At 40.0% G+C, this 15887-nt stretch overlaps 1 long non-coding RNA gene across 1 annotated transcript in view; it reads left to right on the top strand.

Annotated features, from left to right (window-relative positions):
* Positions 1 to 1915: 1915 nt before the first annotated feature.
* LOC143692038 (uncharacterized) overlaps positions 1916 to 15887 on the top strand; it is a 56835-nt gene continuing 42863 nt past the window's right edge. Inside the window, exon 1 of the long non-coding RNA XR_013179901.1 lies at positions 1916 to 2042. This is a non-coding gene — a long non-coding RNA (uncharacterized LOC143692038). The remainder of the gene's footprint in view (positions 2043 to 15887) is intronic.

The following is a 15887-nucleotide window of genomic DNA, read 5'->3' as shown; positions in this document are numbered from 1 at the left end:
AGGAGTGCTAATTTTAACAGTGAAGAGGTAAATATACCAGCACTTCTATCAGAGAGGTATCACAACCATTGTCAGGTTAGCATGCAAATGGTCCACCTAGGCTGCTGTTGAAAACCAAGTTTGGAAGAGAACACTTGTTTCCAAGCCTCAGAGAAGTAGGTTGTTGCCTTTCCAAAGGCACACAGCTCAAGCTGAAATAAACCAACTCTGCCTCAGAACCTAGGGTCCTAACTATTCTTTAACACAGGACATCATGTCTGATGTTTCTTGCTAAGTAGCTTTATGTGCATTATTTCATTATTATGCTGGAATAAAACTTACTAAGTGCTCAGCACAAGAGCCCAAGGTCATTTTGGCCCAAGGTCAGAAGTATTTCAATAGTATAAAACTGACCCTTAGAATTTCTCTGTTACCACTGAAGATGTGGTTCCATCTCTTTTCAAGACACATTACACATGTTGTAAATGTAAAGCTTCAGGAGCTCCATATGACAGCTCTCAGAGGCAAAACAATTTGTTCCATTGTTTGTTAGGTGAGTAAACATAACCATGTTGAAACTCCTCTGTAATGAAGTTGTAAAACTGTGCAATAAATGCATTCAATTCACTGAGTTAAGGTCTTCCTTTTCAGATGAGTAAGACAGCATTGGCTTTTTTCAAGCTTTTAAAACAGTTTCACAGGTTCATGGCTGATATTCAGATAATTTCAGAAAGGATCCAAGTCAAGAAACACAGGAATAAATGAGTGTTCTAGAAAGGAGGATTGATGACAGACAGGGAGATTACCAAAATTATGTAAAAAAACATGGATCTAGACATAAAATAACAAAATTTTACTCCTTCCCAGAGAAGTTGTCTGTGTAGAGTCTGCTAACACTACTGCTCAACAATACAGGGGTATAGTTTAATTAATATTTTTCACCAAGACTTACCAAATTGTGTCACTAGTTTTTGATCTATACAGAAAACGCTTCTACAGATCTCTAAAATTCCCTGTTACGTGAATAAAGGATATGATTATTAGCATGTTTTCCAAGACACACTATTTTGTGAAAAATTAATACCCTGATATTTCTCATTTGGTTTCTGCCTCATATCTCTTCCAGTTATTTATCCCTGTCCTCTCTTGTGCAATCTTACTGTTCTATTTCCTCTTCTGTCTTGAGAACCTGAATTTTGCTGTTGGCATATGTTCTTTTATTATGAAGTCATAATATGAGATAAGTTACTCTAGGTCCACTGAGCCCCAGAAGATACTGCTCCAGTAGAAAATGTGGACCCCTTGCTAGGGACTGTAATGAAAATGAGTACAGTAGTCTATTGTCCACAGCAGCTTCATTTACCAACTTAAAAAAGACTCAGGGTAGTACATCATCATGTCATTAACTGCTGAGAAATTCCCGAAATTGGTGAAAATTTAGCATGGGAAAAGAGCAAAAGAATGGACTTTTAAGTTTACCTTCTGTGAGTTATTTTTTGGCATGTTAAGAAAGTGAGAGTATAAAAATTTTTTCGGCATAGTTTTGTAAAAATCAATTTGCTTCTGTTTTCTCTGCCTCTTTTCCCTCCACAAAAGACATAAGATTTTATGGTTTTATTGTTTACATCCAATTTGTTTGGCCTCAGTTTCTTGAGGATCTTTAAACTACCAGCAACATGAAAATAGTTTGTTTAATCTGAAATCATATTTGAAATACATGATAAAGAATCAGACTGTGATGATAAACTGTGCAGTTTATCATCGCTTAAATTGTTAATTGATTTTCTGTTTTGTTTCCCTGTTTTATTTTTTCCATGTTGGCATGTAAGATTGTTCATTGTCGCCATGGTAATTCTATTTTTTTTTTACTGTTATTGAAGCTTTTCAGAAGAGAAGCACTTCTTTATGCACATTTTGTTTCCTGTAGAACAAATGATCACACTGACTGCTATTCAAGTGTATAATGTTGCATCATCTTCAACACAGCGTTATGCCTAGATCCCCAAATTCTTGCCATAACAAACTCTTGTATGTTTGAATGAACTTCCTGAATGAAATCTGAGGTAAGGTCTTTCTAATCTATCCACACAAATAAGAAATGTCTTTCAGGGCTCAGCTGCCATCCTAATTTTCAACAGTAATTATGTCAACATTCTTTTATCTCTGAGCAAAGCAAAATGTTTCACTTACAGCTCTTCTGCATGCTAATGCAAACATACTGTCACTAAACTGTGATTTTCATTACCTACACATGCCCTGCTGCACTCTGGAAATTTCTCTCTCTTTCACCAACCATAAAATACTGATTTTCATTTTTATGTCTTCTTTTAGTCTTACCTCCCATGTTTTACTTCCTCACCCTCAGGAATTTGGCTCCTTCCTCTAATCTGTCCATAGTAGTATTTGTTGCCTGTAATTTATACACACAAATAAACATTTTCACATACTTCCTTAAGGTCAGAAACAACTCACTAACTATCTAAGGTTAAATAATCTCTATTGTAAGTGTAATGATAGAACTAAGAACATCTTCAAAAACCTCTGTAGAATTGTTTTTTGTCAGTCATAGTTTTAAAAATGCACTTAAATACGTTTATTTATATTCTGGTGTCATTTCAGGCTTGTAGTAATAAAAGGGAAACAGATCATCTCATATGTTACGATGTGTACATTTTGCAATCTATAGTGTTTAGTCAGGCATGAGTATTTATAGCTTTGTGTAATATATACACATCTATGCATGTATGTAGTTTTATCAACAAGCAAGTGTATGTATGAGTATATATGTAAACTACATGTACCTTTCCATGTATATATTTAAAATTATAATTTAAGAATATTTTTAATATTTTTTTTAATCTGAGGAGATGAAAAATATAGGTGGAAGGCACTTTCTGTAGCTCTTTAGAAAATCTTCTCTGTAAAAGCACAGAGAATAGGTTTCCTAAACAGAAAAGTCTAGGAGTTTCTTGAAAATATGTGATAAATGCAGAAGTGTAATATCACTAGAAGGCATGCAGATGGCTTTGACAATAGGCAGCATTTTTTTCTTTATTCATTGTTTCAGAAAGGTGGAATAAAACCAGGGGAGTCTCAAGACAGCTCCACAGTCTCAAGACCAAACCAATACAGAAATCAGTTCTCTATTTCTTGCTAAGCTGCACATTTGCTTGCCTGTAAACTTATCAACACAGATTTATGTTTGCTTTTCTTTTTATCTCTATCCGACTAGTGCAGCTCCATTTCAGGGAACTGTCCGCTTAGCTTTCACACGCTCAGCTCTCACCCTGAATTAGCATGACCTTTCTGGTGCCACAGAAACAAAATGGTGCTTGAGAGCCTGTGAGCCTGTGAGAGGAAGTGTGCTCAACTTCCCTGTGCATGGTAGCTCAGTGAGAAAATTCAGGACTTGTCACTTACCCCAGCACAGAGCACGACAAATCTCTTTGTGGCATATTGAGGTTTTGCTGCATTATGACTCCTCTAGTCTTGTTATCTTCTATTTGTGCTGCAAAAACACTCTGTGGCCAGTTACTGTATAGGCTGGTTTGGAATAGGAAATGATGATGCTTTAACACCATTAGTCCTATTATTGTTCAACATGTTAGGATAATTCTTTTGAGATTCACAAAAGTTAACAAAAAGCTTTTCTAAATAGAACTTGAATGTCTTAAAAATAAATCTGAGTCTTTAATGCTCTGCAATTATCTTGTCTATTATCTCATCTGCCACTTAATCTTTCATGCCTTCTCCTGATCTTTTCACTATATGGAGGGGTTCCCATTTTTAAAAACAAAACGTATCACTTCAAACAAATTCTGGGCATTGATTTTTTTTTCTCTTCTGAAGCTTCATAATATTCACTTGAAGGAAATTAGTTTTGGGTCCTCATACAGAGATCACTGGCTATTTTAAACTTGAAAAGAGTATCTAATTATGTGATTGCATTAGAGTTCCTGAATTTAAAGCAAAAATATTTTTTGACTTGCCTAAAGCACAAAATGGTAATTCTATTACTTTCCTGTGCTAAGTTGTGTACAAAGTTTTTCTGCCCAGACATAGTAGCATTAAGGTGACATTGGAAGGTAGATATGTGGGAGTCAGTTTCTAGATTTTTCTGCAAAGTAAAGACATGAACTTATGCTGAGTCCCACGCAGGATTAGATACATAGGCTTGACAACATTGACTTAGAGACAACACACCATCCAAGAACTGTAATTTGGCTTCATGCTATGTTTTAATGCATTTTTCGTCCATATTTTATAGAAGATAATCTGTACTTAGTGATAACTTCTTCACAGCTGTTCTTAGCAGTGTAAGAGGCCCAGTAGTTGGTTCCTGGCTTATTTTGACCAGTTAATTTTGCACAACCAAGTACCTAGGGAGCAGGTAGAGGGACGAAGATTACCTTCTGCTTCCAAGGTATAAAGATGGCAATTAAATGTATAGACAACTTATTCAACAATATCCCAGTCTATGGTCACCCCCACAGTAAAAAGCTTCATCTTGTGTTTTGCACAATGGAATTTTGCACATTTTTTCAGGCAGAGAAGAGGGTCATGAGGGTGGGATCCCTCCCTGTCCTGCTGGCAGCACTTGCAGTCTCCCCCCCAGAGCCTCTTTGCCTTTTGGCTACAGGGCACACCACCAGTGTCATTTGTATGTTCATGTCCCCAGGACCTCCAGACCCTTCCCTGCCAATGGAGATGGATCCCACAGGAATGCTGTGCAGAGGCCTCACTGGCAATGGGAACTCTGCCAGCAGGGCTGAGGACCCATGTGGGACATGGGATAAGAGTTTGTGGGGCTGCCCCAGCAAAAGGGGACTGTGTGGAGCTCGTAGAAATGTTCAAATATGGTGCTGGTGTATCTGGGGGAGAGAACTGAAAGTGGGGGACTGGGATGGGCCCAGTAAGACTCAGAGAGAGAGGGGTGGGGAACCCATGTTTTGGCCCCTGGCACAGATATGCTTTGCTTGCATGTCAGTCTGCTTCTTGGGTGGCTCCCAAAGTTCTGGGATGCTTGGAGTTTAGAGCTTTGCTCTGCAAAAAACACCAAGGCAAGGGGTGCAGGTCAACAGATGGTCCCCAGCAGTGTATCTTTTGTGAAGCCTGAAACCAGCTCTCTCCTGCATTTTAGCCACTTTGGGCCAGAGGAGTTGGGCTGCTGCTGTAGGGAAGGGTCAGAGGAAAGCTCAGAGGGCTGTGACAGGGGAATGACCAAATCCATTTGGGTGTGGAAGCACCAGGAGGGAGAGGGTTGTCAGCGTGGCCTGTGTCCATGGACCTGGGTTTGCTTTAGGTCAGGCATTCCAGCTGACAGCCACAGAGCTTGGGCAGCTGCAGGATATGGGGCTATAACTGTTAAAGCGCTTATTGCTTAGGCTCACCAGAAGGCCGATTGAAGTCGGTTGAGGGCTGCGAGGCAGTTATGAGTCAGGAGAGAGTCAGTTGAGTGACAGTTGGAAGTCAGATTGTGATTGGCTGGAGAAACGCGTGGACAGAGTACGACTAGGAAGCTGATTGGACAATTGCAAGTGTGGACAGCAGCACAGCAGCTGAGCCAGCCAATGGGTGCCTTCTTTCTGTTAAATTCTGTTAAGTCTTGGTTTGGTTTCAGTTGTCAGGTAGAGATTAAAGGTATAAAAAGGGGACAATTTTTACAATAAAGTGATCTCCTTCAGATACATAAAGGGGGTCAGTGTCACTTTGTTCCCCACTACTACAGGCGGTGATGTTGTGGTGCTTGGACAGGGAAGGCTTTGGTAGTTCAAGAGGCTCTGTTGCAGCATTTATATAAAGAAGTTTGCAGCATGTTCTGGCCATTCTACCTTTTGTTATCCTACACTAACAAGGCACTGTTAGAAAGCATTGCCTGAAGTGGCTTCCTTTGGTTTTGAGGGAATCATGCTCTGAAAAGCTTCTGGATCTTTGTTGTGTCCAAAGCCAATGATTTTCCAGCACCAGCACTGATGAAAGCTGGGGTTCTGGGCTGGAGAACGCCAGCCAGGAACTGAGATCCATGCACCCACTTACCACCCTCTCCTTACTGGGGAGGAGTATTGGAAAAAGAAGGATAAACCTTTTGGGTTGAGATAAGAACACTTTAATAATTTAAAAAATAACAATACTATTATGACTAATAATAATAGTAATGAAAAAGAGAGACAGAGATGAAATAACACCTCCACCGAATTAGTGTATTCATATGCAGTGTACCAAGGGGTTGTGAGAGACGCGTGCTCCGGGAATCCTCTGGGTGTTGATTCCAAGCGCACGAGGGCCGTAAGCCGCGCCCCCAGCACGTGCGAGAGGATGGCAGGTCCAGCGGCGGGGCGGGCCGGGCGCTGCCCTGAGCCTATCGGGCAGAGGTGTCGGAGCTTCTTGGAGCTCTCCGTCCGGCCCCTGGCGGCCGCCCCCTTCTCCTGGCAGGGGGATGGCGGCGGGGCCGCGGGCGCAGCTGGTAGCGCCAGTGCGGGGACGGGCCGAGCGCGTTGTGCTCGGGCGCGGCGCTCTGGCGGCAGCCGGGCGGGCCGAGCACGTACTCCTGGTAGTCGTCGTCCGCCCTGACGGAGTGCAGGATGCGGGCGAAGCGCTGCCTGCAGAGCGGGCAGGCGGCGCGCACGGCAGCCCACTGCCGGATGCAGGCGAAGCAGAAGGTGTGCAGGCAGGTGTCCACGTGCGCCGCGTTGTCCAGGTCGCCCAGGCAGATGGGGCACAGCCCGGCCGCCGCCGCCTCCCGCTGCCCCCCGCTCGAGGCGGCCGGCGCGGCGGAGCCGCTCTCCTGCAGAGCCTCGGCGGCACCGCGCGCCATGGGCTGCCGAGAGACGGGCCCGGAGCCAGAGCTTCTCTGGGGAGCCGGGCAGCAGAGAAGGCCCAGAGCGTGGGCAGAGAGGGGAGACGGGGGCCTCCCGAGGGGTCTCCTTGCAGGAAAAGGAGACTTTACTGGAAAGTGACCGAGCAGCCCCTCAGCTGCCTTCGACGCCTGCCTCCCCCTCCGTTCCCCCAGGCGCGCTGCCCCCCATGGCAGGAGAAATCTCCCTTCCACTCTGCTCCCGCCCAGCCACTGGCACTGGGTACCTGCGGGAGGCGTCCGGGAGACGGAGGAAGTGGCCGGGAGCCCTCAGTGGTGCTGTGGGGCACTGCCAGGACAGGGCCTGGGTCCTGCTGGAGGCCGCACACTGGGCCGAGTGTGCGAATACAGGAGCCTCTGGCACCCGGCTGTTGCCTGGCGAGCACAACAAACAGCCCAAAGGGAAAAGACCCCACTCAGACGTGTCAGATGTCTTTTGGTGGCCTAAAACCCCTCAGTTTGTCAGGTCCTGTGGTGAGTCTGGTGCTGCTGCATTTTCTCCGGGAAGAAGAGACCCAGCTCCCTCAGCTTTCCCTCATAGGAGAGGGAAACCCCTGTTCCTTCACCGTGTTTGTGGCCCTTCTCTGGGCCCTCCCCAGTAGCTCCTCATCTCTTGTCGGCTGGAGAGCCCAGAGCGGGCACAGCACTCCAGGTGTGGCCTCACAGGGCAGGGGAGAGGGCAGGATCCCTCCGTGTCCCGCTGGCAGCACTCCCAGTGAGCCTGGCAGGGAACTGGGGCGCTCACCACCGGTCCGGGTTCCTCCTGGACCTTCCTGGGTGAGCTGCTGTTGGTTCATGGGGTTTTTCCTCCCCAGGTGCAGTGCTTGGAATCTCCTTTTGTTAAACTGCAAGAGGTTCCTGTTGCCTCCTTTCTCCAGCCATTTAAATAAAATTGTTAAAACAGGTTTTTTGAAAAACACAAGTGATAAAGCAATAGCAATGTCTAAGTTAAAAGGTCCTTTTTCCTTCAAGGGACACCAGAGAAAAGAGAAACAAGAATGAAGAATTAAATTTTCATTCTTCTTGAAGAAAACAATGGTGAAGGGATTTGGGACCCTGTTGTATTCTATGCAGGGTGAAACAAAGCAATAATACTAGTATATCGTTGCTCTCTTTTATGCTTTTTCCACCTCACCTTTGGCCTTCAGAAGACACAGATATCTCTAAATTTGTTGTCATGGTTTGGTTAGCTTTTTTTCCTAAAATCTAGAACATTGCTTTTTCATTGATAAAATTTTTAATGGGAGGTTCAGACAAGATGTTTAGTCTCACCCACGAGATGTACCTTCAGTCTTCACATCCTCCCATTCTTTTGCAGGTCAAATTTATAGAGATTAATACTGATAAATGGACATCAGTGATCCAATAGCATCTGGGGCATTCTGCAGTCTATAGGTCTGTAGTGAATTCTCAGACTGGGCATACAGTCTGCCATATATTTGTAGGTTTACACTTCATGAAAACTAGCCTGAATGGTAGCAACTGACATTTTAAAGCATTGTTATTCATTGAATGATTTATGTGGGTTTAAGGTTGAATCTAGATCTTTTTCTAAATCACAAAATCATAGAATCATAGAATGTTAAGGGTTGGAAGGGACCTTGAAGACCATCTAGTCCCAACCTCCCTGCCATGGGCAGGGACACCTTCCACTCAACCAGGTTGCTCAAGATCGTATCCAACCTAAAAAATAAACATCTACCTGGAATATCACTCTGCATCTCTGGAATGTTTTTTCTTCAGAAAAAAAAATCTCATCAAATTTCAAAGTTGATTTCAGAAAAACATTTAGATAATGTATAGAGGACACTGACTTAAAAATTGGGGTGCATGACATGAAAACACATACTTGATGATCTCTCACTGATGTATATAATAACAATGTCCTAGAGATCTACAAGACCATTTATTATCTGTATTCCAAGAATGTTGCATGTGAGTATTAAGGTGCCTGTTGCGTAAGCAATGACCTCATCTGTATTGTTTGGCATATGCAAATTTACTGTATCTGCTTGGAATAACTTGCAACTGACTTTTGATTTTGTCCTGGAGCTGCAAGTAGAATGTTGCAGCTGACAATAAGGAAAAAAAGTCATCATCATGATCTTATCATGATACCCCAAAATTCATTTAGTTGCATTGCATGTCTGTCTTGCTGGAACCTTGTTGTCATTTAAGTAGTATGTAAAAAGTTTCAGATACTTTAAGAAAGGCACAAGAGGGAGTAAGTTTTAAAAAGAAGGGGAAGAAGGGAAAACACATGAAGTAATTTTTTGTACTAAAAGCAGCTACTGAAGCAAACCTCTAATTAGGATATTTTTTCAATAACATTTTCTTGTCCTTTTAAAGTACTCTGTACAAGTTTTATACCATTAACAGGAAAAACTGATACCAAAAATGAGGGGCATTAGGGTAATAAATTAGGATGAAATATGTCACAATAGTGAAAAGGAATCTTTCTCTCTTTGTTAGTTTAAAGGATAATCAATGACTCTTGTAAAAAAAAAATGCATCAACATATGGGGATTAATTATAAGTTATATTTAATGTTTTAAAATGTTTGTAAACATTTTGTACAGTAGAGTGCATTGAAAGAAAGCATATTCCTGCAGGAGATTTCAGATCAATGCCACAGTATCCACAAGTATTACCATGAAACAGCATGTTAAAATTAATGCACCCAAAAATGAGTCTGCATGGTCTGCTTTTATTGTTATAATTGAACAAAAAAGAAAAAGAGAGACCCATCAAAAATGGGTCCACATAAAAGGGATTTTTTTAATGGAAGTTTTTTATAAAAGATATTTTAAAACATAGGTTTTAGCCTGACAGTGTCCCTTTCAGTTTTTGAGATCAGGCAGAGAAATTTCTTACACCTACAGATCTTTCACACTGCCCTGATGGCTGACAATTAGTAAGATAAGTAGATCTCCATTTGCAAAAATTATGTTTTTGCCACTTCTGATTCTTCAGAAATTTCAGAGAAAGGAATTGTCCGTGTGATTGAAATATTCTACTTTGCTTCACCAAGAAGAGCACACTATAAAAGAAATTCAGGGAACACTATTATTCTTTTCACAGTAGGCTACAAAGAGAAAAAACTAAAACTGATCTACACAAGCCATATGAAGTGACACAAATACCTTGTATCTTAGACACATTTAATTCAATAAACCTACTGTCAAGTTACAACAAAAAGCTCTTGCCTAGCGTCTGTTCAGGGTAATGGCTGTCTTATCAAGCAATCAGATAATATTAAGTCCTCCTTCTAGAAGCATCAAATTGTTACTCAGAGAAACTCAAAACAGGTTTTGGTTTGTATAACAGTCTATATAACAGTCAGATCACAGTGTATTTGGAGCACAAAGAAAATTTTTATGTGTGGACTAATACAGATACAAATCTAAATATACGTGTTTTTTGTTGAGGATTACCCAGTCTTTAAGGCCTTATTTCATGCCATCAGGCTGCAATGCTTACCTAATTTAAATGTGGTGAAATATTTTGGTGAGGACAGCAATGACAACTGGTTGGATCCCTCCGTTTTTTCCAATGTATGTATCTGGAAGTATTTTACCTTTTTTTACTAGTAGAAAAAAACCAGCAAAGATCTGTATTTTCACTGATTTTCACAGGCATCCTCAGGTGACCCAATATCTAGCAATGTAAATTAATTATGCAGGTTGCATATTCTCTGTGGTGTATCTATATCCTAAACCACTGACCAGATGATAACACAGTTTTGTGTTTTGACTGAAAGGATACTTTCCTGAGGCCCTTATTTTCCCCTTTCATTATGTTAGTAGCACTGCTAGCTATTAGGTCAGTGCTCTCAGTTACATAATGTACTGATTTAGGTTGGAAAAACAACCATTAAATGTGACAAGAGGTTTCTTCATCACCCATATTATGCTATTGATTTGTTCGTCAGAACAGTGGCAGGGTTTTCTTGTAGCACTTTCACACATAGTAGCAGGATCACATGTAATTGTAGCCTAAAATTTCAAGTGACAGCCCAAGAGATATATATATAGTATCACAGGCTGTCTCTGAGTTGTCCCTCACAACTGAAGGACACATGATGGTCCTTCTTCCTTAATGAAAGTTGGCAGATTAGCCGAATGGAGAAAAGTTTCTTTTATATTTGTATCTGGGTTGAGTGTTAATTTTTGATGCCATGGTTTTTTGAATCTGAAACCACTTTTTTTTAGAACAGAGACCAAAATGCTCTATTGTAATAAGTTTTGAAGAAATACAAGATTCTTGTGTTCTCTAGAGCTGCCCTCCTTTAATTGATGAACTCCTAGAAGAAATGTGCAAAGCAAGCCTAGCTTCCTTAGGAAATGTGGGAGTCTTGCTGTCCTGACACCACATTCTGTGGTTCAGCAGAGTTAGAATTGAATATGCTTTCATCTTGCCACTTCAGAGATGGTTGCTTTCCCAGCTCTGCCTGCATTTCTTCTGAAAAGAGCTGCTAGGTAGAAGAAAGCAGCATCTTCCAGGCTTTTTGCAGTGACTCTTCAATTTTCTCAGGTCCTGCTTTTCTAAACAAATTGATTAATATCATGATTTTCCAAGAAATAGTTTGTTTTCTGTAACGTTTCTGAAATTCCTGGTGAGAAATAAATTTGTCTGGCTTTGTTAGACCGAGGTCTAAGATGATGGAGAAGAGAGAGATGGGAAATTTAAACCATGTGTGAAACTCAGAATTGCCTGCAAAAAAAGTTACACTACACTGTCGCAGACATCTTTTTATGAAAATCCTTTCTTAGGATTTTTCCCCTTCTGAGAAGCTAAGAGGCCTCAGAGACAAAATGTTAACAATGGTTGTCTGCTGCTGTGGAATGCAACAGGTGGATCTGTGATTGGTCTCGTGTGGATGTTTGGAATTAGTGACCACTGACAGCAGAGCTGGCTCTCGCTCTGTCCAAGCCACAGACCTTTGTTTTCATTCCTTTCCATTCTATTCTTAGCTTAGCTAGCCTTCTGAGATGAGCCTTTCCTTCTATTCTTTTTAGTATAGTTTTAGTGTAATGTATATCATAAAATAATAAATCAAGCCTTCTGAAATATGGAGTCAGATCTACGTCTCTTCCCCATCCTGAAAACCCCTGTGAACACTGTCACACTACACTAAGAAATTCTTCAGTCTGTTCAATAGTTTGAATGTTATTGGTAAATTTTATACCTGATTAATAGAAGTGTAATGTCTAAACTCTGGTGATTTAGTGCTTCCCTTTTCATTGGGTTGTAAAAACGTCCTTCACTTCAGCTCTAAGTTTGCAGTTATCTTGTGCCTCCCACACATGTGCTAGATTTCACTGCCAGAAGACCAGGAATGGTAGAGAAATATCTACAGCTGGTCTGTATTGTACATACATTGCTTACCTGTAATAAATTATTTATCTTAGCTATAAAACAGACATAACTTTTACGCATATGTCTAAGTTAGACACTTTCTACTTTATATGCATGCCCATAATGAAATAACAGTTGTTAGCAATTAATTCACAAATTCCAGCTTCTTTCTTTAAAACAATATAAAAAAATTAGTATAACATTTCAGACCCAGTGTAAAAAAATTCCAAATGTTTTTTATGGCTGTTTTGATGCAACAACCTACGTCATGCTGTCCTTTTAAAGAGCAACTTATATTGTGTGTTATCATAGTCATTGTAGGACTTGGTGTATTTAAAGAGATAAATAATTCTCTAATGCTACATCTCCCTTAATTATTCTCCAGAGAAGTGCAGAGTCATTGAGTTGGTTTGATGAAGGGCTTCCCATCATTAGTACATGACTCCAAAACACAGAGTGTTTGCAGAAAGAGCTGTTGTGGAAAGGAACAGTAGGAACCTTCTTAGTGCTCTAAGCAATGTCAGACAGTGCAGAAGGGTGTCTGGATTCTCCTTGTGATTGCTGTACTGTTTAAAGATTCCTCTTCTCTGGGTCATAAAAGAAATATAGTATTGATAGCTTGACTATTTTTTTAATGGATGAAGGAATACAGTTCATTAGATTAAACCTGTTCAAGATGTTACACTATCTTGTACATCTCTCAGGTCTGGTGCTAGTCCAGCTGCAAAAAAGCTGTTTTCTTTGGCATGTCATAAAAGAATGAGTCCTTTTTGTATTGCTTTTCTTTGGTTTTTTTATGATAGTGAGCACTGAACTAGTCTTCCAAGTACATCTTGAGTTATAATTTAAATGCAGTGCTTAGTTTATTCAGCAGGGGTCATCAAAGGTCTGGATTTTCTTTGTCTGCTGAGGTGAACTGAATGATGACATTTCACAGCTTTCTTCAGGACTTGGCATTTGGAAATGTTCGTGCACCCTCTTACAGCTCTATTGCTTAGTCTGTTGTAGCTATAGAATGCATTTTGAAGACTTATTTCAGATATCTAAGACCACAGTGTTTGCTTTGGCAGACAACTTAGTTCAAGAGTCTTTTTTATGTGGTATTATTTTTCTCTTACTGAATAGCGTAAATGAGACTGTTAGAAAATACAGGAACCATAACAGTTTTTTTTCCTTGCAAGTATTTGTAAAAGCAAATATGGGATAAGGTGGCAATGCTTGCATTTGGTACAAATTTGATCTTACTCTGAATTCTGGACTGTTTTGACAGCAGAAAAGTTACTTTTCAGATCTGATGGCTTTATAATGTCTCCAAAAGGCAGCAACAAGGAAGAAAGCAGATACATATTTTCTAATGAAACACTTCTGGTAACTCCTTTGCTGGGTGAAATGTGTAGTGGTGGGGATAAACAGTGCAGTGTAAGCCAGTATGAGTTATGTTACCTGTAGGCTTTTGTCACTAAAACACTACAGAGGAAGTACATATTTTGCTGAACCAAACTTGTTGATGCTGAATTACCAGATCGAGCATGTTCTCCATCAACTTCAGCTGGACATAAACTGGAAACAGTTTAACTCACTTTGCCAGGCACTTTAGGATGTACTTCCTAATCCAAGCCTGACAACAGAGTCAGTGAGAGCTAATTTCTGGGTGGCAGTAGCAAAAGCAGCAACTTCAGCTTCTCAGATTGAGTCTGCGGTGCTTTTCATACTGTTTCTGCTAGTGAATAATGGCAGTTCCCTAAACCGGGATTTTTTTTGCACAGAAAATGATTTCTAAAAGGCTGGGATAGTCAGATAGTGTAATTAAAGCATGTGTATTAGAATGTTGGATAGATAAAGTAGATAAAGATAGATCTGAGTCCAACAAACCACAGTTCAGACAGTAATAAATGTCCTGGCATTACTCTATCATGCCTAAAAGTCTGTTGTAACCTACTGTGTGCTCTCAACTTCATTATTGTTTCCCATGGTAGGTGTATTAGTGATCACCTCACTTTCATTAGACTAAATACTAGACCTGTGGCACATGGATTTGTCTTTTTTCAGAGGACCTCTAAGTCCTCTTTAAAATGTACCTTCCACCCAATACATTAGCCACCCTCAGAATTTCCACATTTCTGTAAGATCCAGCTCCATGAGCAACAAATCACTATTTCCTATGGCTTCTGTTTCATGCTTGTATTATTCTCTGTCCTGGATTAGATGCACTCATATTAATATTTGTCCTGTAATGAGAAAAATTCTGTGTATGTTTTCAGTTTCTAAAGGCAAACTGCATTCATGCTGCAGCCTGACAGTTAGTCATTGGAGTGCTGATTAGTTTTCTCTTCTTTGCTCTATTTTATGTGCATCTGCAAGAGCTGTTATCATTGACACCCATGTCACATTTGCCTAAAACTGATCAAAGGCACTCAAAAATGCTCAGAGGAGACTTGATTGACACAAATATTTAGAGATAGCTAAGTTATAAAACATACTGTTGCCTTTACTCCCAGAAAATATCCTTAGGAAAGAGACATCTAGCACAGCCACACCATTGTCTGAGAGAGAATTTTTGTGTCCATCTTTTTTGCACTTCTGTGCTGCCATTTGTAACACATTCATGACAATTACCTTATAAATGCTTGGCTCTTCAGGTTTTTATTTCCTTATCTGGGTCTTTATATGTATTTTTGACTGCATATATTGCTAAAATCTCCAAATGCTTTTATGATAAGAAGCTTGATAGGTGAAAAGAAATTATTAAAGCAGTAACATAAGAGAGTCAGTTGTAAAAGAATACTTAAAATATGGAAAAAAACCAACAAAAATATTCTTTCCTAACAGTTTCCACAGATTCTGTATGTTCCATAAGTTGCCTTATGGCCTTTTTTGAAATCTCAAAAAGATTTCATGCTCTGATGTACTCTGTTTTACCAAGAATACATATCTGATTTACCATCATGATGGTCATTGTGAGCTGAAGGTAACCTGACAGAAAATGTACATGCTTTGGCAGAGATTAATGCAGCAGTATTGATTTAGACCAGCCATTCCTAACTCAATAAAGGATTTGTAGATCTGTACAATTAATAATACTAACTGCTTTTTTTGGAAAAGTATCTATTTAATAGTCTAGGTCAAGAATAAGGAAGCTGAAGTAGAAAACAACAGTGATTGAAATGCCAACACTTATATACTTATTTTTTGAGACCAATTTCAATAAAATTTTCCAACAGATAATCCCTTTGTTGGAAGGACAATGAAAGATCATTTAAATTAAAAATTATAGATTGTCTAAATGTGATTTCATTTGTCTCAGTATGAAATGTGTATCATTAAAGGTTAAAGCAAGAAAGTGTTCAGCAAATACAGTTTCTGGCTGATTGGCATGTCATGAAATACATTCAATGTATATAACGATGCCCTAAGAATTTACAGTTTTCCCCATCTTACCTGTGTTGAATTTCCTTCTTGTGCTTTAAATACACACACACACGCGCGCGCGCGCACACACACACACACACATATATATATATACAAACACTATATATATATATATATATATATATAATATACATACATACATACATACATACACACACACACACACATATATATATAGATACATAGCAACTATATATGTGGAACTAATACATTCTCTTACTCCCAACAGGAAAGCACAAATTAATGTACATTTAATGCCTTTAATTGT

This window comes from Agelaius phoeniceus, chromosome Z (genome assembly GCF_051311805.1).
Source record: "Agelaius phoeniceus isolate bAgePho1 chromosome Z, bAgePho1.hap1, whole genome shotgun sequence".
NCBI lineage: Eukaryota > Metazoa > Chordata > Aves > Passeriformes > Icteridae > Agelaius > Agelaius phoeniceus.
This window is presented reverse-complemented; position numbering and strand designations above follow the sequence as displayed.